We start from the raw sequence: 25,307 nt of genomic DNA, 5'->3' as shown, positions 1-25,307 counted from the left end.
AAGTCAGCCAGACCTGGGACACAGAGGTGGAGCCAGCACTTAACAGAGCAATCGTTCTGTAGTGGCTTCTCTCTGGAGAACAGCACCGAGCCTGGATCTCATTCTCCCTGACAGCTCCAATTCAGATATGAAGCTGGCGCCACGCAAATCCATTTCATTGTATTACTTCTCTCTTCCCCAGCCTACCTTGTTTCTTTACTCTCTTTTGAAACCAAGCCCCCCTGCCCTGCCCAGCCCCTCCAGCACCCCAAAGCCAATGCCAACTGTCCACACATAGCACCAGGGAGCACCAGTGCCCACCCCGTACCACAGCGCTTAGTAACTCCTCCATAAGCTCCTGCACAGGAGAAAGTGTCTGCTGCCTAATAGAAACCTATCCTATTGAATGCAGCCCTCGTCCTTCCAGACATGCAGTACTGGATAGTAACTCCCAGCCTTTGGAGGCAGTGAGGGAAAAAAAGATTAATTTATTCAGGTTTGTAAAGTGCTCTGAAACCACAAGATGGAAAGCGTCACAGGCAGGTGTACTGAGAGTCATCAAAAATTTGATACAATGACATTTTTAGTACCAATTTTCCCTTTCCATTATGGAAGAACAGTGCCGTCCATGTGGGCAAAACCCATTCATTCCCTATTACTATTCCAGCTGACGTACTGCTGTGATCAGAAGCAGAGAGTTCTAACATATTTAGGGTCACTAATACTGTATTTTGTCTTCTGTGCATACTCACTCAGATGAGAGCTTTCAATCATCACTATTCAAGGAGCGTAACAGAAGATATCTCAGGTCATCTAAATTCTCCTCTCCAGTGGAGGATCATGCCTGTCCCTTCCCCCCCAACTTTGTTTATATCTAATCCAATTGAGAGTGTCTCAAGCAGCGGGAATATTCTCCTTTCTTTCAGCAGAGCTCAGAAAAGGCTGACAGAGAGCTGTCTTCAAGACTTGTTGCCTGCATAAACAGTCTGATTTTTTTTTTTTTAAAAATGTGATTCCTTTGTATCTGACTAGACCAAAAGCAGTAGCATGTGTGAAACGTGAATAAAGACAATAAAAACCAGGCACCTCCTCTGAGGCTGCTGCAGAGGGACAGAGAGGGACAGCAGCACCACGGGATCCAACGGTCCTTTAGCCTTGTATGTGAATTTTCAAAAGAGGAGTAGAGCCAGTGGGCTACGGGTCATCTGGGCTCAATACATTTTTAATATGAAAACAAAAATAAACAAAAGCTTAACATGGAATTTCTCCTGGTTAGTTGCCCTGGTCCTACATTCTCTCTAATCACTGCTGGCTGCTATGAGAGACAAGACCCTGGATTAGACAAGATCTGACCCAGCCTAGCAGCTCATGGGTGCCCCTTCCACAACACCGCACTAAGAGACACCCGTGGGGCTTCAGACTCTGTGGCTCCTGAGTTCCATTTGATTTAAGGAGCACAAGATACTCTGCTGGGGTTAAGCTGCGTTTCTAATTTTTATTTTAAATTCAACATCCATCACAGCTTCCTCCCCACTTCAATGTTTGTTCGCTTTGGGGCCCCAATGGTGGTATATTTTGCAAACAACTCTTTTTTTTCCTCCTTGTATACTTCTACAGCCATACAAAAGCTTGTATAAAGCCACTTAATCAAGCATAAGGAACAAGAGTTTGCACTATATACTGACACAGAGATCAGGAAGAACACAAAGCGTTCCCATTTAACATTTTATGCAACACAAGTAACACCAAAACAGATGTAAAACAAGCCAATTCCTCATTATATTTTATACTTACCACAACACAAATCTTTGTGCATTAAATACAACTGAAAGGGAGCTGTGGAGTTCGCAGCAGCTTGACAGATGCCGAGATGAGCTGCACCAGAAAGGAATATCTCAGCCTGAAACAGTGCATGTTAAAAAGGCATCTGCTTATTGTTTGATATGTGTATTTATTTACATAGACAGCTTGCTGACACACTGAAAGGTTGAGGAGGGTGGTGTTGGCTGGCATTTTTAACTCTCAGCAGGCAGCGTGCAGTTGGTTATTCTTTGGTCATGTCACAAGCTTCCATTTTATTGCCAAGTGGTAGCAAAAGAGGGGGAGCAAGGAAGAAAAGCAGGGTCCCCTCCTCCGCGTAGACATGGCTCCCTTCCAGGAACCTGCCCTCAGCACACAAGGGAGCGCTTCCAAGCTCAGCCTCTGCAGGCATGCTGCCCCTAGGGCTCACCCCCCAACTTCTGGGGCCTCTGTGCCTTTGATATAGACATGAGAAGAGGCCCTCAAAAGCAAGACAAGCACAGCTTCTTGTGCATAAAAACAGATCTTCTTTAACAAGAAAGAAAATTAATTAAGTGGGTAAAATCCCACAGGTTGGAACAGCAGCTGAGGAATTATCTTTCTATCAGGTTGGTAATGAGGACTGAAAAACCTCACACAGACATTAACAGCTTTATATGGGCTCATTGGCATTCCAGATCAGATGCAAGGCTCAGCATTCCCAGGAGCAGCAGATGCAGCTCCAGCTACAGACCAGACTCTGGGCAAACCACGGTTTGCCCTGCTGAAAACAGTATCGCCGCGATGCCTGAAAATGAAAGGTACATACCTATCGAGCAGAATAACTTTTTCCCACAGAAATTATGCCCAGGGAGACTGTAGGTCACAACATCCAATGCCCCAGGTTGATCTGACACACCTCCGAAACCTGTGTTTGGATATGTAAGTGCATGTGTGTGTGTGTGTGTGTGAAAGAGAGAAAGAGTTTTATGCAACATGCTGTGGGGAGTGTGAACAGCCTGCACACATCTGGGTGCACATCAAATGACATGATCAGACACTGACCACATCCGCCTCCTCCACCCTATTGACTTTCCCACCAACACTGCTGGCTGCTTAACTGTTAACACTCACAAGTACTATTCAATTCTAACAAAATAACATTGATTATTTCCTATTCCCTGCAATGGAAAAACTACCCGATTTAAGGTCAACGACATGAATGGCAAGCAGCAATGCATTCATAATAACCACTGCAACAGAGAACTGCTACCACAAAGAAGCCACGGAGCCTACTGAGCATCACACTGAACTGTGCCAAGGTACAAAAAGCCACATTTCAGAAATGCATTAACTTCTCTGGCTACTAAGGCACAGGAATTTTCCCTCCCCCCCCGAAAAAAGAAAGAAAGAAAAAAGAAGTCAACTACTGTCCACCTTTCCAAAAACACACCTTTGGAGATCTTCCTGCCTCGTTGTTACTATTTGTACCACAAGAGTCCCAATGAGGCCCCACAGAACCAAGCTTTTTTCTGTGCACAGCATGAAACCTGCCCAAAGAGGTTGCTGCCTAAACATACAAAAAAGCAGGGAAAACGGCAATACTAGTATTTTCCTTGTTATAGATGGAAAGTAGAAACCCAGAGAGATACTGGTGGTAAAGATCAGCCAGGAAGCCAGTGACAGAAACAGAAAGCGAAAATCTTCAGTCTCGAGCCTATTCCTTCATTATGGAGATCACTGTTTCTTCCTTCCTCATTCTCCTGTCTTTCCCTGAAAGTTGTTTCTTCTACAGCTTGTAAAGTTCATCCTTAAAAACGAAGTCCCCAGCCCACTGATGTGCTGCTTATTTTCAGGGGGAGGAGGCTTAGGGATTCTGATGTAAATGAGCACAAGGAATTCTCGGCTGGCACCCAAAATCTGCCCCAACAAGGCCAATTACCCCCCTTTAAACGAACAGCGAATACTGGTCTGTGCTGTTTCATACAGGTTTTTAATATACCTAACCATAGGGCCTTCAGCTGACCAACTCAGAACCACGCCAGTGCCTTTACTTCTGAAGTAGGTGTTTCATATATTACCCTGTGTGTTATCAATGAGATGATATCCCTACCAGATGAGACAATTATTTTGCAATTACTTTGAAATGAAAAATACTCCTTGCAAAGGTTTCACTAATTACCCAGGCTTACCAAAGGCTAAGGATAATGGAGTATTTTCCCACCATCTCTGCCTCTCATTAATCCAAATGCCCTCTGTGTCCTAAACCTATTGGGAAAAGAAACCAATGGCACTTCCTGAGCAATAGTATTAAATTACCTACTCTGAGGAAGCAGGTTGCCTAACAGAAGCATTTGCATTTTTAATAGCTATTTCAAAGCATTTTACATCACCTTCTAACAAGCACCACTACTTCCTTAGTTTCTCTTGGGTTTGAAATATCTGTAGTGCATAAACAACTGCTAGTCCGTTTTTCAAGTTACTCTTTCTTGTTTGCCTCAGAAATAATGCTTTCTGTCAGCTTGAACTGTTAATTTAGGTTTGTTGTTGCTGCTGTCTCCCCTTCCCTTGAATAAAGGGCTGGCTGACCCCTGGGATGCTGTGGTACAGCACTTGGGTTTTCGCACTCAAGCTGTCACTCTATTAGCTCTGACAATCTGGCTGGTTTGTATGACACTTTCCTAAGGCTCTCATCTGCCTCTCCTATCTCTTCCCTCAGATTCACCTGAGCAGACACACTGACACCTTTGGGCAGGACGTTCCCAGAATTGCAGGAGCATCCAAGGGTGGAAAGAAAACAGACATTCAGGCAGCACGCGCTGTATGAGCAGCAAGGGTGTACGTCTATTAGAGCAATTCAAACATCTGCCAGCAGTGAGGTTAGTTTGGAAAGGCTTTGATTCCTGCCTAGGGAATTTTGTGTCGTTTGCTTGCTCCGTAAGAGTGCCATGGGCTTCCTCACGCAGTGTTAGATCCAAATATACTCTTATGCTTTACAGAGTTTTATGTATAATACATGTGTGTGTGATTCTGGTCCTTCAAACAATTTCGCAGTGAAAAAGCTAATACAGATGGAGCACTTCATGGAGTCGTATAGCTCTTCAGTTCTCTTTTGGAATGCATCATTAGTTCTGCATAGCTGATATCTCTGCTTTATCTTCTTCAGATCCCCTTTCTTTAAACAAACTCCAGATTCTCCCCCCACCCCCCAAAAAATGCCTCTTAAGACCTGATTGTTTTTCTTGAAAGACACAATAATTTTAAAGGACTTAGCAGTAGCATTTGAGGAGGAAAAAGCACACAAAAACCAATAATCAAATGGTAAAGGCCAAGGAGAAAGCCACAACCAGTTATGGAAAAGGATGTGCAATGCTGTTCCATTATCCTCTTGAAATGAAGAGTAAAAGCTTGCAAAATTCTATTCCAGTGCCTGCAACTCCACCTAAATCCTCCTGACCACAGTAACAGAGCTATTACACCACATGTCCTGGCATTTTCATCATGTTCCAAACATCTAACACAGGGCTCAAAGGCTTCAGCCCTTCAAATGAATGAATCTTGTGATCAGCACATGAAATCAGATTGCTAAGAGCAAAGAGAAGAGGAAGATGATTTTCCAAGACACAGAGGAAACCACCCTCTCCTCTCATATCCTTCTTTATTTTCCCCACTGAGCAGGTCAGGTGTCCTTGCCCACGTGCTGTATCACCCAAAGCTCTGTCCCTCAGTGTCCAACCATCTGCTGTTCTTAACTGCCTTCTTCGTGGAATTTGAGGTGGCTCTAGCTATGCATAGGTGCAAATAAAACACAATAAAGATTTGATTTTTGCAAATTACTGAACTTAACCTCTGAGTAAAGGCTACCATAGAAGGGTACAGTGCAAATACAAGCCCTAAGTCAGTCAAATTAGAGAAACTTTAAAGATTATCAGTGAGAAAACTTCATTGGAGCATGCAAGCCAGCAAAGACACATACCACACCTAGAAGTACAGTTTAACTGACTTGGTTGGAAATTACATTGTTATTGTGCAATAGGTCTGTTCATGGGAGCAAACTGTAGTAAATGAAGAGCTGAGCCCTACAGAAATAGCTACTAGATTTTCAAGTACCAAGAATCAGATGCCAGAACGTAAGTACTATTCACAACATAAAGGCCTCAAAAGAGTTTACTCTGTCTGCACAACAGAAAGGCACCTATTCATTGCAGAAAACCAGTAACTGGAAGGGATGAAGAACATACAGAGTCAGCCAAACAGACAGCAGCAGAAGATAAAGAACAACTCCAGGTTAACACCAGGCAAAGGGTTACATCCATTCCTTTCTTCTTCTCCCAGAAAATAAAAATAGAAAATTGTGGTATTTTAAGAACTGTTTTTCTCCTTACCTTCTCTGAACCCTATATGTTAAAAAAAAAAAAAAAAAACCCAAAAAAACTTCTGATCCCTAATCCTTCAGGAAAAAGCAAATCTAACAGACATTCTTCTGGAACGCAATGTAAAAATGGTCGAAACTTTTCAATGGTCCAAAAGAAACATGACTACCAGTTAATGTATCAGCAATTCCAGCACATGGTAGAAATACAGAGATGAGGTAATTTTTTCCTTAGCTAAGGCTCAATTGTACAAGCACCTTAAAGCCATTTTGTACTGCGTGGCATTCAGCAAAATTATAGTACTCAGAATGGACTGACTAGGGGAAACGCACCTACTTATTTCTTGCTGGTATTTTCTCATGATGGTGCTTCTGAGGACTCATACCAGCTTTCATTACTAGGGCATGTCCCCTATTTGCAAATGTTTTTCATCAGCTGCTTTTCCCCCAATCCATCCCACTGGTTTTCTCTTCTGCCCTCTCATTCAACATCTTTAAATAACTAGTAATCAAAAGCAGGGTAGCATGGTGGAAGTTGCCAGTATGGAGCTGGTCAGGCAATTTAGTTCAAGGACTATTGTTGTTATTACACGGCACAGGCAAAACAAAATGCTCTGCAGCTTCTGCAACAACGCTGAATGAACCCAGTTCCCAAAGGATCTCCCAGAACTGGAGAAATGGGATGCCATCCCTCTGAAAACTGCAGAAAGCAAGCTCTTTGGCTCACTGTCACAGCGTGTCAGGAAAGGAACATCACTTCCTCACTTTCCCAGTTATTGATACAGTTATTAAAATGTGAGACAATGTTTTCTGTTGTAAAAACGCTGTATGGTCAGAGAATATTGTTTTGGAGGACTCTGTTAGGCAATTAGTGAGAGAACACTGCTGAGCCTGCTGAACACAAGAGGAGAGACAGCCAAGGGAAACAACAATTCCATTGAAACCGAGGGTAAAACTCCGTGTCTGCAACAGAAGCACAATCAGATCCCAAACAAATGGATAAGGAGAAGCTTCATTGGAAAAAACAAAGTTTTCAAAAGTGGTCAGTGGTTTGGGACGGATCTATACAAATGTCTCAAGCTGGGTATCCAAGACTCCTCCGGCAAGAAATGCTTAGCTGTTTCTGAAAATCTGGCCCTTCGGAAGTGTTTCAAGTGAAGCAAAAAAATCTGATCCATTCCCAAAACTTTTAGATGTCATTGAAATAAGTGGTGGGACTTCTACCTTGCTCATTACCTCACAGTTTTAAAAGTGTTTCCAAAATTCTGCACATGCTGATGCTACTGTCTATGTTGCTTTTGGAGCCTGGTCATGTAATAGGCTGTGGAAGCCAAAACGCAATAGAGAGGGCTTCTGACTCTCAAGTTTCCTCCTAATAAGGGGACTGCAAATACTACTCCCATTGTAGGGGCAAGACTGCAAAACCAAGAGGGTGCATTCTGCTTCTCTATTACAGAGCTGTCTGCAAAGGTGTCTTGAAAATGAACATGGCCTTACCTTTTGCCTGACCTTCCCTCATGCTTTTCTTTTTAATTCAGCTTCCATTTTTTTTCAGCATTTCAATAAATGATACATCTGCACTTCAGCATTTTGCACCAAACAGTGAAACTGAGAGGCAGGGAAAAGAAAAGACCAATGCTATTTGTAAAAAAAGTTTGACTAAGGATGTGAACTCAAATCAGCCTATTGGCCTTACGCTCAACCACAGGAGCTTTTACTAGACTGCACCACTCTGCAAGAATCTAGAGGAGGCAGCACCCCACCTAATTAGGCAGGGATTGCAATCAGGAAACCATGACAAGGAAGCTATCAACTGCACAAAAACTCTCTGCTGCATTATTTGTTTTGGACTCTTGGGCACACAAGCACACAAAAAGGCTCCCAGCACGGTTGTGGCACAGCTGCTAAGTGAGCATTGCCTGCTCTGGACAGCTGCATTTCAGTCTGGATGGAGCGAGGTGTTTAAAGGCCCTCAGAAAGCAGTTCCTAGCTGCGATAAGCTGAAGGGAGCTCCTCCACCTGACTCACCTGGTGAAACTCGCTGCTTATAATCCGTGATTAGTGAGATTGGCTCTAATGTCTGGCTTCCAGTTGGCAAGATACAGCAGTCTGCAGACAGCTCAACCTAGGACCACGAATAAATAACTTCCCCTGCTGAGAAATGTTTTCTGGCACATGGGAAGTGAGCCCAGCAACTGGGAGAAAAGACGAAGCCTTAGGAGGCTGTGAAGCCTTGCTCATTGCACTGATGGTGCCATCAAGCCGTACTGATTGGTTTCAGCCTTTGACAGGTTTCTCAATGCACAGAGCTCCAGTCTATCCCAGCAAAGCACCCCACACCCCTTCCAAGGCACAAGCAAGTCAACCTCAAGACGGCAATGAAAGAGGGATGTAGCATGTGTATCCTTCACCTAAGTACACCCCAGAGTGAGTTTGCCAGAGCTTCAAAGATACATGTTGCTAAAGCATCCAGCCCACCCTATCGCCTAGCTACAACATAAACCAGCTGCACTTACATGAAAGGTGGTGAGAAGGTGAGAAGGACAAGTAAGGTTCAAGGTACCAGCTGCCACCCCAGATGAAAGTGGGCAGAGCAACATCACAGCGCAAGTGTCTAGAACCAGAGGCCTCCTTCCCCCTTGGACCCAGCCTGGGGAGCAAGATGGGTGGAGGAAGCAGTCAGCTCACCATGAGCTCGTCTTCCTCAGTACCTCCTCTGAACGGTGGCCACGCTGTCCTGCACTTACCCGGGGCCAGGGGAGTCAGGGATCTCCTTCAAACGCCCTGCCCCTGCAGCTCATGCTCAGCCAGTGGACTCCTGTACCTGGACTTAACTGGCAATGAAGAAGGTCAAACAAAATAATCAGTGTCATCTCCTCACCAAGCTCTCCTCTGCCAAGTGAGCTGCCAACCAGTAAGACAAGAAAGCCCTCACTAAAAACAGCTGCCAGATGCAAGAGTGTTTCTCTGTGCCCAGATAACGCTCAACAGGGCCCTTCTCCGTGTGCGGCTGTTTCCAGAGCACTGCAACCAGAAAATCCAAGCCAGACAAGTAGCTCTTCAAGGCAGACATTAAACATTCATTTGTAATAAACACCCTCCGGAGCCCCAGGGACCAGTGAGAGGTGTGGGGAAACACAGCAAACAGAATCCAGGGAGCCAGACTCACACTGCTTTGCACTGTGGTTATCTGAATAGGCGAAGGAAAAAAAAAAAAAAAATAGAAGTGTTTTCAAAATGGTCCATGTGCTAAGAAACAGAAATGAAATTTTATGTTTTGGATACTGTAGTTCTTCAAGGGCAGTTTTCCCTTATCTCTGAACAGCAAGAGAGCATGTTCGTCACTGTTATTTTAGAAATGTATAAAAGAATTTCAAACATGCTCTCTGCAATTGCTTTGCAATGCAGTCCTTGGACTGAAATGTCTCCACACTTGCAATCTTTTTATCTTCTCTCTCTGGAGCAGGGGGGGCAGTTGGGGAGGGCAAGGGAGAAAGGGGTCTGTGAGACCACAGAACTAAGACTGGGGCTTGGGGGAGCAGCCGGCTATTGCTCAGTTAACGGCTTTGGTTTGTCCAGTTAGAGTGTTAGATTTTATTTAGCTATTGATTTTACACTCATGGTACTGCAGTTTTAAACAGAACTGTGGGGTTCTAGGAACATAAAACAGGGAAAAAAACTTTTAAAATCAGATGGAAGGACGAGGCAGCCAGCACTGAGGAGGGAAGTCACTAGATGCCGTTTCCACAGGAAATGCTTATAACTGTTAACAATACATATGTGGACCTTTTTCATATAATTGCTTAATTTCACATAGGTGAAAAAGTAAGTATTATAAAGATTAATATTTTAATATCACAGAAAGAAGATGGGCAAACACAGTTAAAGTAATAAAAATGAAGCTGAGTGCATAGCTGAAGCTTTACAACAAATTTGTTCATTCACGGTTATGTCCACTGTGTATTAGTATTTCCATCAATACTCTTGTAAATAAGATTACCAGCAGAAACTGAAGCAATCCTTTTAAAATAAACGTTAAAGAATGGCTGCAGAATAAGAATTTTGTAATTCAAGGCAAATACTCGTGCAGGAAGCTAGATCCTATGAATTATATGCATTTAGTCAAGGAGCAGAAATACTACTGTGTTGTGTGACCTATATGTCAAAATACCAACTGAATTGTGCAGCTGGAAGCTGAACACTTGAATAGTAGCCACTGAATGCTAAAAAGGAATTGCTTGTAAACAACCAGCAACCCAAGAAACAATCTATGAATAATTTCAAATAACTCATGCAATTGAGAAGTCAATAAGCTATTTGTAGACGATTTGTCAATAGAAGAACGTACGTTGAAAATTGTATTTTAAAATTGCTACAAATTGTCATGTAGCTATCACAAGAACGTGTATGATTCATCGTGAAGAGACATAAGTAATTATACCGGGGTTGAAATGGCATTTTCTTTCTTGTATTATAGTCTGTAACTCATCAGGTGTATTAGGATAATATTTTTAGTTATAATTCTGCTGATCCCCAAGACATAAGCCATTAAGGAGCGATGGAAGCAAGATGATGTAACTTGGCTAAGTAGTCTGATTCGCTCTCAACAAAATCTGACATCAATGAATCTGTACTTGAATGTACTGATGTCATTATTTAATCTCATTCTTGCAGATGGTCATACTAAATAATAATTTCCTTCTCTTGATTTGCAGAAGAGCAGTGACACCTTCAATTCAGTGCAGCACAACCCTCTTTAATCCTTTAAAAATTTAAAGCACCTGATTTGCTACTATTGTCCAATTAAAAAAACAACCAACAAACCAAACCTTCCTAGAGTTTGATTTTCCAAGGAACCCTAAGAGCCCTCTGGACATGACAGCTGGAAAAACAAGATTGGTGACCTTTCTACACCAATAAGTTAAGTCAATTATTTGTTGGATTTAGCACAGTATTGCGTGGAGAGGCAGCAAGCAGCCGTCAAGAAACCTCAGTCCCCCAGGTTCACAGCAGCAGTTCCTGATGGAAACTTCACGAGCCTTCCAGTTCACGAGGAAAACAGCAGGTTACTGGACACAAGGAAAGCTGGCCCTGTTCAACTGTGATGAGATCTACTCCAGCAGCAACGGAAACACATTTTTAGAAGGGTCTTATTCTGAGGGAGAGAATTCCCAGAGCCACGGATCTTGTAAAAGCATTAGGTTTCCTTGACCTCAGTAATAAAATGGCAGGAGCCAACATTGCTGCAGAGATTTTGCAACATTTAACAATTTCATTGTTCTCTTATCAATTTTGAGTTTCATTTGTTTTATCAGCTCTTCTACTGGCATAACAATGGAGAGTGGTAAGTGACATCCTTTGTTTCACACAGCAGCTTTTATTCCCTTCCTCATGACCTGAAATTAGAGCACTGCAGTAGGTGGCCCAGGAGGCACTAACCACATTGACTAACCAACCAAGTTTGCTAAATCACAGAAACCAGAGCAACAGAAGGGGGGAACAACCTCCCTTTCAAACAATTTGAGGGTGTTGTTACTCTTCATTGGGTCACGTTATCTTAATTCATTTTGGGTTTTACCCCCTGCTCCTCCTAAAAGGTTTACAGCTCCCTGCTTGTTGCACCTCAGCAGCACAACATCCCATCTCCACGGCCTTCCATAATCACACATTTTGGGGAACGTTAACAACCATGAGACTTAACATACTTCCTGTATATTTCCAAGTGGTCTCAAACACTTGTACTGTTTCCTTCAGATCGGGTACAAGACCAGATGAAGAACTCTCAGGGGTAATTCGATATCTCCCAAAAAGCAGCATGGCAACCCAAGCAGATGGTTACTTTTTGCTGCTTTTCCCTGTAATTGTACCTCTCCTGGCCCGCATGAGTTTCAGTGGCAGTAAATGCTGTAACAAGGGTAGATTACAACTTGCATTAGCACATCAGTGTGGTATAACGAAGCATTCAAACAAGACTAATGTCTTTGGAATTGAGAGAGAGAGAGAGAAGGTAATTGAAAAGGACAGGAGAGTGGTCACAAATATACTACGCGTTAAGTGTGGAGTCCAACAATTTGGAAGTGGCTCTGGCATGGTTGTCTAGTCAAGATTAATCACATTTCTGCCAGCACTCAGCTACACTTGTGTGATGTTCCTTCCCTTGAAACTCCCTTCTCCTGTTTGGGTCACCAGTCAAAGGAAATCCTAGGACAACAAGCACCTCCTTTGGGGCTTTATTTAAACAAACAGACAGCCCCTTCTGAAGAAATGCCAGTGTCATAATGACATCCAAACCATTTTTCAACATTTCACAATGTGTTTAAGGAGGAGAGATGCTGTCAGGCTGAAAATCTCAGCCAGCTGGCCATTAGGAACCAGCCACGCTTCTTGGGGTGACTGACTTTAACTCTTTTTTTCGTATTTCTTGCCCTGCTCCCTCTCAGGACGAAGTTGCAGTGTCTCATCCCCCAGCTGCAGAGCCTGGGCAGAGTTGGCCTGGGACACCTTGGAGCTCTCCCAGCTCAGGCAGGGGGGCAGGCGAGGAAGCTCCCAGCCTCATCCTCTTGATACACTCAGGAACTTTGCTGTCATGAGGATACCAAGCCAACATGTCACATTTTTTGGGCCTCAGAGAAAACGTATCTTTTAAAAAAAGAATAAAAAGATCTTACTTAATTTTTAAAAAGTAACTGTAACATCACCAGAAAAAACAATTACAACTCAGTTCCCAAAGAGTTCTACAATGGTCACTTGACTCTATCCTAAAGACACAAACTTTATTACCTCTTCTCTCACTAACACACCCCTAACCTATCCCAGCTTCACAACTACATTTTCTCCAACAGATGGTCTAAGTGATTAACATAACTTTGCTAAACTCAGGGAAAGTGTTCTCAACATGTATTTATTTAGTTTCGAAGGCTGATGCTTCTATTTCAGACATGAGAAACCACGTTTGCGTGTTTAAAAGGTTACCTCTCCCAACAATATCAATAGGCCTAATAAAAGATACAACCTACTTTCCCTGTCCTTGTGCAAGAAGCTGCCACCTCTAGATGTATTTCAGTACAGCTCTTCCCACTGATTCTGCTTATATGTCTATTTGCCGGCCAGTGTTTGTATTTCAGTTGATAAAGGACGAAACACTAAACCCAACAGCTTTCCCCTGGAAGCATACTAAGGCATTCACTTGCTGTAGCGTTTGTGTTTGCCACCAGTGCAGGCAGGATCGCGTCTTTTTCTTAGACCAAGTGCTCTGGGAGGAAGAGATCAGCAGTAGAGCTTGTGCTTACAAGCAAGAGACCTTGCTTTCAAGTCCTTTGTATGCTATTTATAAAGTATCGATGGAAGCAGTAGGTGGCAGCTGGTTAACATCCTATAACACCACTACAGAACGAATCTGACCAGAAGTTAAAGAGAACCTCATAATTAATTGAGGCTGCAGGAGGAATGCAAGCAGACTGACTAATTACCTCAGATACTCTGGCTCAGGCGCTCGCTGTTGCAACACGTGTTAGCGGATCTCTAGAGTTCATAAGCAGTTGGGATCTCTGTTTTCTGTCTCCACTAAAGATGCATTTCTAAATACCTAACCCAGCTCCCTCAGCCAGAGCCCTCACTCCATGTTGTATCGCTACAGCCATCATTTTCCTTGCCCTCGCTTAACACAGCCTTGCTCAGATCTACTGTCTGCTCCTGACAACCGTAAGATTCTCCTGCTGGTCAGTACGTAACAGGGGAATTGCCACCCCCACCCCCCCAAGCTGGACATTTACTTGGAAAAAATCAAAAAATCATTCTTGCACTGAGAAGCTTGCAAGGTTCAGCAAAGCATGCACGTGGCAAGTGGAACTGGCATATCTTAAAAAAAAAAAAAAAAAACCAAACACAAAAAACCCCACATCTCCTCAGAGGATCAGTGGAAGGAAAAAAAAAAAAGAAAGAATAACTTTAAAATAACTTTCATACAGCATTGGCCAAAATGCCTGCTAAGGGTACGTACACAATAAATCAGCTTCTGATTTCTGCTTAACCTTGTGACCTTTTAAATCCATAAGTGGAAAAGCCTTTTGGTTAGAAAAAAAGTAAAAGGAGGGATCAAGTTAAAAAGTTCACCTAGCAAGTATGCAAGAGGCTTAAAAACTGCCAGCCTCATTTCCCCAGTTCAGTCTGCAGGGCAAACGTGAAGACGCTAATGATTTATTTCTCACCCCTCTGTACCAACTCCCTCTTGGTCTCTTTAAGACAGAAAAATGAATAATAATAATAATAAATGTATGTGCTCCTTTCATTAACAACTCTGAATTCTCGTTTCTGACTTGGTATTAAAACATCAAAAACAAGCTCCCCAGCCCCCATCACACTGGGTGATCAGTGCTTCTTTACCACTTAGAGAAGATCTAAAGAGGCACCCAATACATTTATTATGTCACAGTCACCAGCACAAATTCTTTTCAAAATGTAATAATCCCCTCCACATGACACTTAACTCCCCAGTAGGTCCTTTTGCAGTCAAGTTAATAATGTTCATATTATGTAGGTAAAAGAAGATTAACAGTGAATATGTTGAATCCAAGTTTATAGTATGGTACCTCCTCCTTTTGTTTGGGTCCAGGCCCTGCAGGCCTCTACCTAGGACCTGACAAATAAATCCCATTTGGCATCGCTGGTAAATGCCTCTTGATTGAGCATTTGGGATCAAAGAGGGTCTTCTCATTTCCTCATACTGCAGCTCTAGTGGTCTAGTCTCACTTCCTAATCCCGCAGAAAGAGTAGCGAGCAAGCAAGAGAAAGTAATTCATTTCCCTTAAGAAATTAATCTGGAAATTTATTTCGAAATACTGCATTTTATCCACATTGCCCTTAGAACAAAATAGCACATTTTCAGAACAAAATAACTGTATTTTCAAACGTCAACACGCACCCAAACTCCTCTAAACTCATAAAATCCTCACACCGGATGAAAGAGTAAGCTCCAAATGTGACTTTGTATTCTTAACAAAAGGTAGGTGTTTTCTCCCTCCTGCGTTTCCTTCCTGAAAACATCACTCACCAGATCTGCAAGCACAGCTTGTTCTGCCCGAGTCAGGAAACCCTCAGAGCAGCAGCCGCCCCCGTGAACCAGAGCAGCAAAACTTCTCTTGAGGTACCAGCAAGGCAGGGGGTAGAAACCACCACCTTGCTCCCCCAAGCAAGGCTAAGCGGCAGAGGTCGGTCGCCATCCAAACGTCCCCATCACCTCTTTGATACGGCCTGTTGTCCTCAGGGCTGTCCTGTGGAGAGGTTTTTGTGCTGGTAACACGCGCAACAACCAGGTGCTGGCAAGAGCAACTCATTCAGCACAGCGCAGAGACAACGGGAGGTGGCTGGGGAGGAAAAGAAATATGGGAAAACAGAAACAGGCAGCGGGTCCTGAAATTCTGAAGTGCTTTGGCCTAATGAGAAGAGGATTTTACAAATAGCAGCTATGAACCTGGTCAAAATCATAAACACGTGAAAGGAAAACATGCTGCCAGAAACCACCTGCCACCACATGTACAGTTACAAACCTCCCCAAAGGAAACAGGAGCCTTGTATTTCAGGGATTCGATCCTGTTTGCAAAATGAAACACAGCTGATAATAAACAAACCCCCAAATACCCGTGAAACACAGAGCTGTTCAGTGATATAAAGTCAGGCTTCCAGCTCTCTACTTGATAGCAGCCACCAAGGACAAATCCTTGCTTTGAGCAGGGAACAGACTGCAAAAAGCAGCCAGGGAATCATTTCTGTTGAGTGCTGTCAAGAGTTTTGAGCTGGATTAGGCAGAATCCCTAATCCTTTTCCTCCATCTGCTCCAGTCAGGTTCTGGACTGCTGCAGATACATTTTTCAAGGAACTCTAAAATGAGATCTAGCTGAGAGGTGGAATTAGAACTTCCTTACCCTGGTCACCTCCTCGGGTGACAGGCTGCAAATCCACTGCCATCCCTGACAAGGATCAGACAAGCACTGTTGTCTGACACAGGCACAACAGCAGGACTCAGCCGGGCTGGGAAAAACCCAGGCATACTTAGGTAAGGAACAAGGCTTTTCAAGAACCCTTCATTTTCTGATTTTCAGATGTTGAACAGAGTGAGAATGCTGTCACACTTCATCCTCTTCGAAACAAAGCAAGTTGGTAGGAGGAGAGGTTATTTGCTTGTTTTAGTGATAGTTTTTTTTTCCCAAACACAACTCTAACTGATATTTTCTAGTCAAAAATTCTTCTCAGATTAAAAAAAAAAAAAAAACCAAAACCAAAACATTAAAGCTCAAATCTTACAGGTTTTAGGTTTAAAAATATCCACTTCATAGAAATTCCACAGAAAAGAGCCTATCTTCCTGGACCTAAAAATAATTGGGAAGAAAAGACTACGGCATTTAGGCAAAATGTGTGCTGCTGGCTCAAACTGAGCTGAATAATGACAAGTGCTCCTAACCCCAGGCTGGCTGGCGAGGCCCGGCTTCCCCGCTCAGACACTAACTGTAATCACTCATTATTATTCAGCACTGGCTCAGCACAGACAATACACACACTGCACTGTAAGAAAGCAAAGGAAGGCACTCTTCCTGCCTCAGTGGATTTATATTCCAAGGCCATCAATCTCATCCTGACACTTGGTACATGTGGCCATCAGCAGATGGATCACTGTCAAAGCACTGCATCCTTTCTACCTTTCTTACACTGAAGAGAACACAGCTATATTTGGTGACTCTCTTCTGAAAACGAAGCTGGTCAAAACATTTTGAATTCAAACATTCTCAACCAAAAGGAGAAAAACAAAAAACAACCCAAAAACATTCCATGGTAATCTCTCCTGGTTTTCAAATCACTCTACTTGAAAAGCAGCTTTGAAGAAGATAGTGTTCAAAGAATATCTAAGCTAAGAGAGCACTGCTTATGAGAGACCAGCACAGCTTGAAGCATTCTGATTCTCCCTTGGTAAGGAGGTGCTGGGTTTAATGCGATTGCCCCAAAAGCAGAGATAGGAACCCCTCTGCAGGGCTGCCACCAGGCGCTCCAGACTTGGGAGATCTAGTTGTAAACGTATCTTAATTTGCTAGGATAGGATCAGGTAAGTGGAAAGAAACTTTGCACTGGCATAGACAGGGTAGTGCCTTTTACATGTCCAGCCCGTGTCATGCAATAGTGCAGCGTCATATCCGAGTGATGCCCACCCGCTGGATCAGGCCCGTGTGGTAGCCAACAACTGCAGTGACCTGCTCCACTTTGTTGGCCACGTTAGTGCCAAGTCATCCTGCAAAAGTAAACTTCACGCTTCTTGGCCACAGATGAGGATGAGCTAAAGCCTTCGTCTGATACAGTAGAGAGGAATGAATGGATCTGGGGTTTTTTCCAAGCTGTTAGGTCTGTGATAATGTGCTGCTCCCACTGAACACCAGAATGAAAGGGGCGGGGGGGGGGTGTAGTCTACCCCCAGGGAAGTGCTCTAAGCATTACTGGAAGGAAACCTGTCTCAATTCCCACTGAAGGGAGCTGGAGGAAGCAGAGATCCATCCATATATGCAGCCACGACAGCTAACTACGTTGCTACAATTTCCCCCAAAGCCTCCCTGGGTCTAACAGCCAGATAGATCTGCCCTTTGTGCATGGAACTTTTGGATGCCCAGGCCACAGCTACAAACATCCATCAATACTGGTGCTGGTAGAATGCAAACAACCTCCTATTGCCCCTAAACACAACGTCTCTTCTCTCCAGCTGTTTTTCGTATCCTCTGGGAATCACACAGGTGTAGCTAACAACTACACTAAATCAACATGGCTGTAAACCCCACATATTTTATTTCTTCAGTTTCTACGGCATGACATCTAATGCCTTTATTTCATTGAGAAGAGAGCAGAAAGGGATAGCAGGGTAACTAAAAGGAGAGCATCCTGCAATGCAAGGATATTTCTATCATTCTTCAGTCTTTGTGCAGATACCTCGTATGAAGGAGATTCCAGATCAAAGAAAAGGAAGAGACATAGGTCTGAATGAAGTCCACTGGAAAGTCTGGAGTTTTCACTCTCTTGCAAAACACTGGATTTACTCAATGGGCAGTTCTTCCTTTCTCTCACCTCTTTCATCCCATACATTGCCACTGGGTTTGAAAGACTGCCCAACCCCTCCCGTAGTCTTATGCCACTTCTCAACCATAGCCAGCTTCAGAAAAACCAAGCTGAGTTCAGTGCCTCCCCTCCTTAGCACAAGCATCATGGGTGCTGTCAGGCACTTGAGGGATGCAGGGGAGAGGGGCTGTTATCCCCATCAGCACCTCCTGGAAGAGGAGTCTGCCCTTCTGAGCCTCTGGGCAGCTGACTGCAGTGGGCAGCCGTATCAGCACGATGCAGCACCAGTCTGGCCTCCAGACAACAGGACTTGCCAACTTAAAAAGGTAAAAAGAGACATAGCCCAGCCCTGGCACGCTCCACAGGGGCAGTCAGCTTCCAAAGAGGAGCTAGGAAGTCGCTGGGCAGGTACACAATGGATTCCATATTTCTGCCCTCCTTGAGGCACCAGAAGAAGAGACTTTTTGGGCCTTTGCTCCTTGAGTACCTCTTCAGAGGAAACACCTCTGGCTCTCCCTGGCCCAGCTGCAGCACAAGTTAACAGGCAGACATCAGCAGAGCTGAATTTGAGGCTTTAAAGATAAGGTCTAAAATGTGACATTTACATTCAAATGGTGATTTAAGGTTTACATTTGGGTACGTGTATTCTGGACCGAATACACACACAATCACTGGAGAGCCAAGTACTGCACAGGAGGGGAGGGCTGAGCGCACTGGCCTCAGCTCTGACGCAGAGTCCCATTGTGAACAAGTGATCTCGGGGGAAATGCTCACATCCGAGCAAACATCCCTTTTGAAAATCAAATAAATAAATAAATAAGCCCTTGCCTTTCTGAACAGACTGCAGCACACAAAAAGTTAAAGCCCCAATGGCCAGTATAGCAGATTAATCACCTATTGATCCTTGTGCCCAGCACGAGGGAAGGTACCCTCTAAAGGTCCCTGCACCACGTGTGTGCAGAGGAGGAGCCTCCTTTCCATCTGAGGGTAACAAAAAAATCCTCCAACTCACTGAGCTGTGCAAGCATGCTGAAGTCAGTATGGCAAATGACAGCATTATGCATCAGAACATGAATTATGTAAAATTATACACACATGGGGGGGGGGGTGTCCAACTTCTCCCACTTGTGGGAGATACTAGCTCCCCAGTGTGTGCGTGCAAACTCCCTGAAATCCCCAAAGGAAGGGATACACAAGACCAGAGAGAATGTCTTCCCCCACCCTCCTTTTCATAGCAAAGATAGCCTTAAATAAGCATATAAAACAGAATATGGGCTGGATTTTCTGCTTGCTGACTTCAGTTTCACAACCCTGTGGCTCCATTTGCTTTGGTGGTGTCACTCTGGGTTTATGAGGGAGGGAAAAATCAGGTCCCCAGTGTGCAACTCTAAAGTGGTTCAGTCATACTCTCAGAACGTAACCAAAGCCAAGAGTGATTTTGTAAGCTTAGAGGGAAGTGTCTCAAGCAAGACACCACGGTGTGGGTTGCAAAAGGCACAAAACACCATATATACCCTTTGCCCTTTGCCCTAGGCTTGTTGTAGCAGTCTCTGACCACTGACATGTTAACTTTAGCAGACTAATTCTGTTTTTAAAACAGCAAAATTCAAGTCCTTACAGCAGATAAAACTGAGTAAATGTGCAAACCGTCCTGACAAGAAACCCTACTTTCCATGTCCATTAAACCTGAAACCCTTTCAAATCTTCTCTAGCAGCTGCAAGCATCCTTCTGAAAGTTTCTGGGATGCCTGTTGGGTGGCTGCACAGCAAGCAACAGAAGCCTCTAAGGGTGCCTGTCCCTCTCCTTGCAGGAGGAAAGATAGAGATTAGATTTGTCAAATGGGGATAAAGAGTTAACAACAAGGCCAATAAGGTTAGACATGCCAAACAATTCAGCAAACAATTCTGGAAAGAACGATTAGATCTAGACTAACTAAGTATGATAAATGCTGACTTTAACCCAATTACTTACAATGATTTTAGAGGTCTGGGAAGAGCTGAGCGCTACAGCATTGTAATCAGGGAATGTATATAAAACTGGCCAGGCTCTCTTCCTCACCCCACCTCCCAAAGAAATAGAAATTCAGGTTGAACAGACCTTGGGAAAAGAAACGCCTCTGAATTTTTCTAGATTTAAACACTTTGCCCTGGCTCTAGCCAGGTCTTAGCAGCAGGGAAATCAAGACCAGTTCCCAAAACTTTTTTTTTTTCTATTTCAGGAAATTAGTTTTCCTTAAAGACTTCCATAGTCTTACACAAGTTAGAAGACAATGGAGACATACACTTGGTCTTGAAGAAAGCCGTTTCCCTATCATCAACTGGAATAGCCAAACGAAAATATTTGTCTTAGAGAAATGCTCCATTCCTTTTTCTCTAACCTACAAGCCAAAGACCCCGAGGTCATTTTCTACTTGGGCTGGTGCCTCCCCACTTTCTGTAGCTCTGCACCATCCCTCTGTCAGAGAGAATGTCACACCAGAGGCCAGCCTGAGGTCTGTGGCTTGATAGGTCATACAGGCTTAATGCAAAGATCAAGGGGTTTGGAAAGCCAAGACAATTTTCATCAGATTTATAAAACTCTAGATGGAAAAATGTCCCAGTCTCTTCGCTGCACACCACCACATGACATTTAATAATAGCGAAGACAACAACTGTAGGTTAGGCTAGAGAGCTTCTCAGTCAACTTGGCTTTGATGTATGTGGCTTCAGTAATAAACTCATTTGCTCTTTGTGTTTTCATACTGAGGCCTTATCCAGAAGGAATACTGACTGTTTTTTCCAAAACATCTTTCATTTATGTCGTGAAAAATATCAACCTAGGTTTTTTCATCTAATTTAATTTATGGTCCCAGATTGTCATAGCACCAAAATATTTCTTCAGTATTTTGCTGAAGAGCATATATAACATTCACACATGCTTCAACAGCCAATTTTGGACAGGGAAGTTTTTGGGGAAATTGCTTGGAGAGGTTTAAAAGAAACTGATGCTGTTTTATAATTAGGACTTGTAGAACATAAATACAGCTCCCAGCCATTTTTTCTTTTCCAAAAATTTCTGTACATTAGAAGAAGCCTTAAAGTTACTGCTAACTGGCAAACTCCAGACCCAAGGATTAATCCTCCAAATCAGCTGTGATAGACCCCAAGTAAGCACTACGCTCCTTAGTGTGTTCAGATACACAAACTCAGTTCGGCGTGATCAACACAAGGTAGGGAGAGCTTAAGAACCTAATGCCCCGCGTTTTTTCCTAAAGGGTTTGTTTAAGGAGGTTTGGCTGGAAAGCAGGTGAGAAAAGAAGAATTTTGGATGGATAACACCAGTTGATTTACAAGTCTGTATTTCAATGGCTTCATGGTCAGAAATTCACCTACTGCCTGGGTGTTGGGCACAACTGACAGACTGAGAAAAGAAGTGAGTGTGAAACAGCAACAGCTAAAAGAATTATTTAAGAATAAACTACTTGGATGCACAAGTAATTTATTATCTCCAGGAAGGGTGGGGGGTTAAAAAATGGTGTGGGAAAGAAAGCACATGGAGTGATGATTCAGCAAGTAATCAGTTAAAACATCTTGCTTTAGCTGTAGAGCACTGGCCCTCTGGAAATCATAATTGGAGCACAGCCTAATACTCTCCAGCTGCTCCTTTCCACCTCAAGCTCAGGGGCACCAACTTTAACCAAAAAGGCCAGGGCAGACACAGGAGAGCCCTCCTGCTCACTGAAAGATTAAACACTCCCTCGTATGAAAAACAGGCCAAATGAGTCATGCAGCTACTCCTGGGCTCTTCTTCATTCCCTAATTCACCCTGTGATGTGGACACTGCTTGCACTTGCTGGGAATCAGTGCAGCACCACAATTATTTCTGTTCTTTAAACAAAGCTCTGCTGGGCTTGGGTGACTAGATGCTTAGAGCTGAGAAGCAGGTGGACTAATTTTGCTTGGCAAGGATGCAGAGCTGGCAGTACCTTGAGGGCCAGCAAACCCAAGCAATGTGCAAGGATTTAAGGAGGCAAATTACAAAGACCCCAGCATGGTGTGGATTGAGGAATGCTGGTTAGGAAGCAGAGGTGTGAAGGGCTCTCCTGCTAGGGCTGAGGCAGGCGGCAGCAGGTCCTGCTCGGGGGGGCGAGGGGCAGCGAAAGCTGTGCTGGCTTGCTTTGTCCCAGCCATCAGGATCACAAACCCTGCCTGCCACTTTTCCAGCCAGCACTGGCTGGCAGTACAGTACAACTGATCTAAGCTGTCAAAAGCAGTTTATTAAACACAGGCAAAAATAATCTTTGGGCATGGAGGCAGCTTAACTCAAAACATTAAATAAAGCTGATCTCCACCAAAAGTGTTGAATTCTTCCATACAGTCAGAAGAAGGAATAAAGAGAACAGTCTCCAAAGAAATTAAGCTGCCTCCCCTGCTTATTGTCAAGTACTGCCTTTGATGGCTTACTCAACAAGAGGCTAGATACCCTAGCCCTCAATTTAAATTGTGCTAGCCCTCAATTCCCACATAAGCTATAGCATTTGTTTGGCCTCTGACTGCAAACTTTGCTAACAGATAGTCCTGCTACATAGGCTGCACCCATAGGAGAAAATGATTTTCAGGAGGAAATACTCAAAACCAGAACTGTGGTTCTGAGGCTGTTTGGCCCTCTTCAATCTGCAACTCGCTTTGCTGAACTCTTCTTCAAGAGCTTGGGCTCATTTGAATGAAATTCTAACTACAGAAACCTCAGACAGAGAGATCTCAGCTCTGCAAGCATCGATGCGCAGTATTGTGCAATACTCCAGTACCGGAGGGTTTCCCTTTCCTGCAGTATTAGTTCTCATTGATCTGCATTAGTACACAATGTTTACGTTAGTGCAGAGGAAGAGACCAGTGGTTTGTGGGAAAGAGTGGATCCTGTGAGACACCCTTTTTCAAGCCCTGCTTTACCACAGATCTCCTGAGTTACTTGGATAAGTCACCTCTCTGGGCTGCTTCTTCCCATCTGGGGATGAAGTCCCTGCCCTGCTGCAAGCAGGCTTGCCAATCCCACTGACTGTGCATGGCTAAACTGGAAACCAGGGTGGGCGAAGGAGAGTGGAAAAAGATGGAGGCTGTCCAAACTGAACCTGATGGAAGAGCTCCCACACGCAGGACCACATGTTACCAGCGGTGTCTTCCAACATTTACTCCTCAAAGTTTTTCCAGAACACCAGTCACTGGTAGTAAAGGCATGTGAAAGCACAGTTTCTACAGAAAGTGCAAGCCCCAAACTTCTTGACTGTCAGGTACATTAGCACAAGCACTGCCTTGCTCCAGCTGATGCTGCTGACTTTCAAACCTTTCTACTGATGTGCTTCCATCTGTAAGGTACTCGAGTGATGATTAAAAATGCTCTTCACAGAACATCAGTATTTAGCTATGAAACTTCTCCTGGCTTATGAAATATACTGTCACCTGCTTTGTACTAGGCAGAAGAGGTGAGAAACAGGAGAGAACATGGGCAAAAACTGCAGGGAAAAGGAAATTCCCAAATCTTTCTATGTACCTGATAAAGAATAGCAGCTCCATGCTATATGCTGGGCTCATGGATTGTGAAACCCCCAGAAAAGCTAATGGTAGTGCAAGGACATGAGCAAACAAAGAGATAAGACCAAACAAATGTAGTATTTGAGGAGTGAGAGGCTAGACGGTGCAATGGACACAGACATCTCCCTTCCCCCTTAAAAAACCCTCACACCTAGTAGAAGAACAGAAAGTTCATTCTCCATGCCATGCACTGTGGAAAAAACTCAAACTAGCAGAGGAGCACATGCCCACTACTGCATTTCAACTTTGCATGCTAATTGGGAGGAAAAAAAAATGACAGAAAAACCCCCAAACCCAAAAGAGACAAATCACGGTGGAAGGGTATTGAAGACATTGGCAGGAAAAGTAAGAGGAACTACATGTATGAGAATTCCTTGTAAGCACCAGCCCCTGAAAAATGGGCTGAGATACTGCTGCTTATAAGAAAGTAGTGAAGAATGCCTTTGGTATAGTCCTTTCTCAAAGGATTAGAATAACTTCTTTTTCATTCCACATGAAGATTTAGAGTGGGCTTTAATTCCCTGCAAAGGAGCAAGCAGTGCTCCATAAAGGATGGACATGGAGACTATGCAGACAAGACTGCTGTTGGGAAAACATTTACTTTAACTCTAATTTTCTGGTGACATAGAGAAGTGTTTGAAAATAATAAAGGTTGTCAAAATATTTCCCATAATAAACTCCTACACACAGCACATTTACAAGACCAGCACAGTTTCCTACCCAGCTGGTGCACTAGCTGCTACCATGAGATTCTCTGATTTACTAAGATGCCATCTCAGTCTGGGTGGGAGCTTGCCTTCTCACTGTAGGCAATCCCCCTTCTTGTTGACTCTCTTTGCATGCACAGTGTCCTGCATTCTCTCAAGTGGTGGCATCTGGGTTGTGGAGGATTTCTCACGTATGGTAACTACTGATCCCAAAGGTATCAACTACCCCAGAACAATGGCAGGAGAAGACAGTATAGCTCTAATGTAATGCCTGGGCAGGCTGGGGAGGACAAAAGCAAGTCACAACTCCCCTGCTTTACATTGCCATGGGTACATGTGTAGGACACAAGAGTATGGAAGATTTCAATTTTTGCTAAACATCAGTGGCAAGAGAGACCAAATAAATGTAAAATGTACTCTCAATTTGAGAATAGCAGATTCATTCCCACCAGGCAAGCTATACTTCCCATCCCTGGCTTGGGATACAAGCTCTGGGACAGAGATCCTGAGGCTCTTTATTTCAGACCTTCATTTAATGTCCTAGTAAAGCTTCTTCCCACCAACCCCCCCCCCCCCCCTTTTTTTTTTTTAATTGGAGATGTAAAAAGAGAAACAAACAAAAAAGCCCTCAAAAACCCACAACAGGGTGAGGTGCCCGTGCTCTCTGCCGTAATAACATTTGCTAATTAAAACACAAAGCAGCCAGGGCTGCAGGATTAATGGACATGGTTTCCTCTTTTCAAGTCTTGCCCACTGACAGATCGCCTCATTCCTTCCTTGCTCTTGAACCTCTCAGAAAAAAAAAAAAATCCAGT

At 43.7% G+C, this 25,307-nt stretch overlaps 1 protein-coding gene across 6 annotated transcripts in view; it reads right to left on the bottom strand.

The window, feature by feature from the left end:
• Positions 1-25,307, bottom strand: part of TSPAN18 (tetraspanin 18) — a 121,360-nt gene that overhangs the window by 61,488 nt on the left and 34,565 nt on the right. Inside the window, exon 1 of one of the 6 annotated variants that reach the window (XM_074809754.1) lies at positions 2,588-2,686. The exons of the other annotated variants lie outside the window; for them this stretch is intronic. The gene's annotated coding sequence lies outside the window, so the exon portion shown is untranslated. Of the gene's footprint in view, positions 1-2,587; positions 2,687-25,307 lie in introns of those variants that run through there. 6 annotated transcript variants of the gene reach the window in all.

This window comes from Strix aluco, chromosome 31, assembly GCF_031877795.1.
Source record: "Strix aluco isolate bStrAlu1 chromosome 31, bStrAlu1.hap1, whole genome shotgun sequence".
In the NCBI taxonomy this organism is placed as follows: Eukaryota; Metazoa; Chordata; class Aves; order Strigiformes; family Strigidae; genus Strix; species Strix aluco.
Note: the sequence above shows the minus strand (reverse complement) of the source record. Positions and strands in the feature narration are given on the sequence as shown.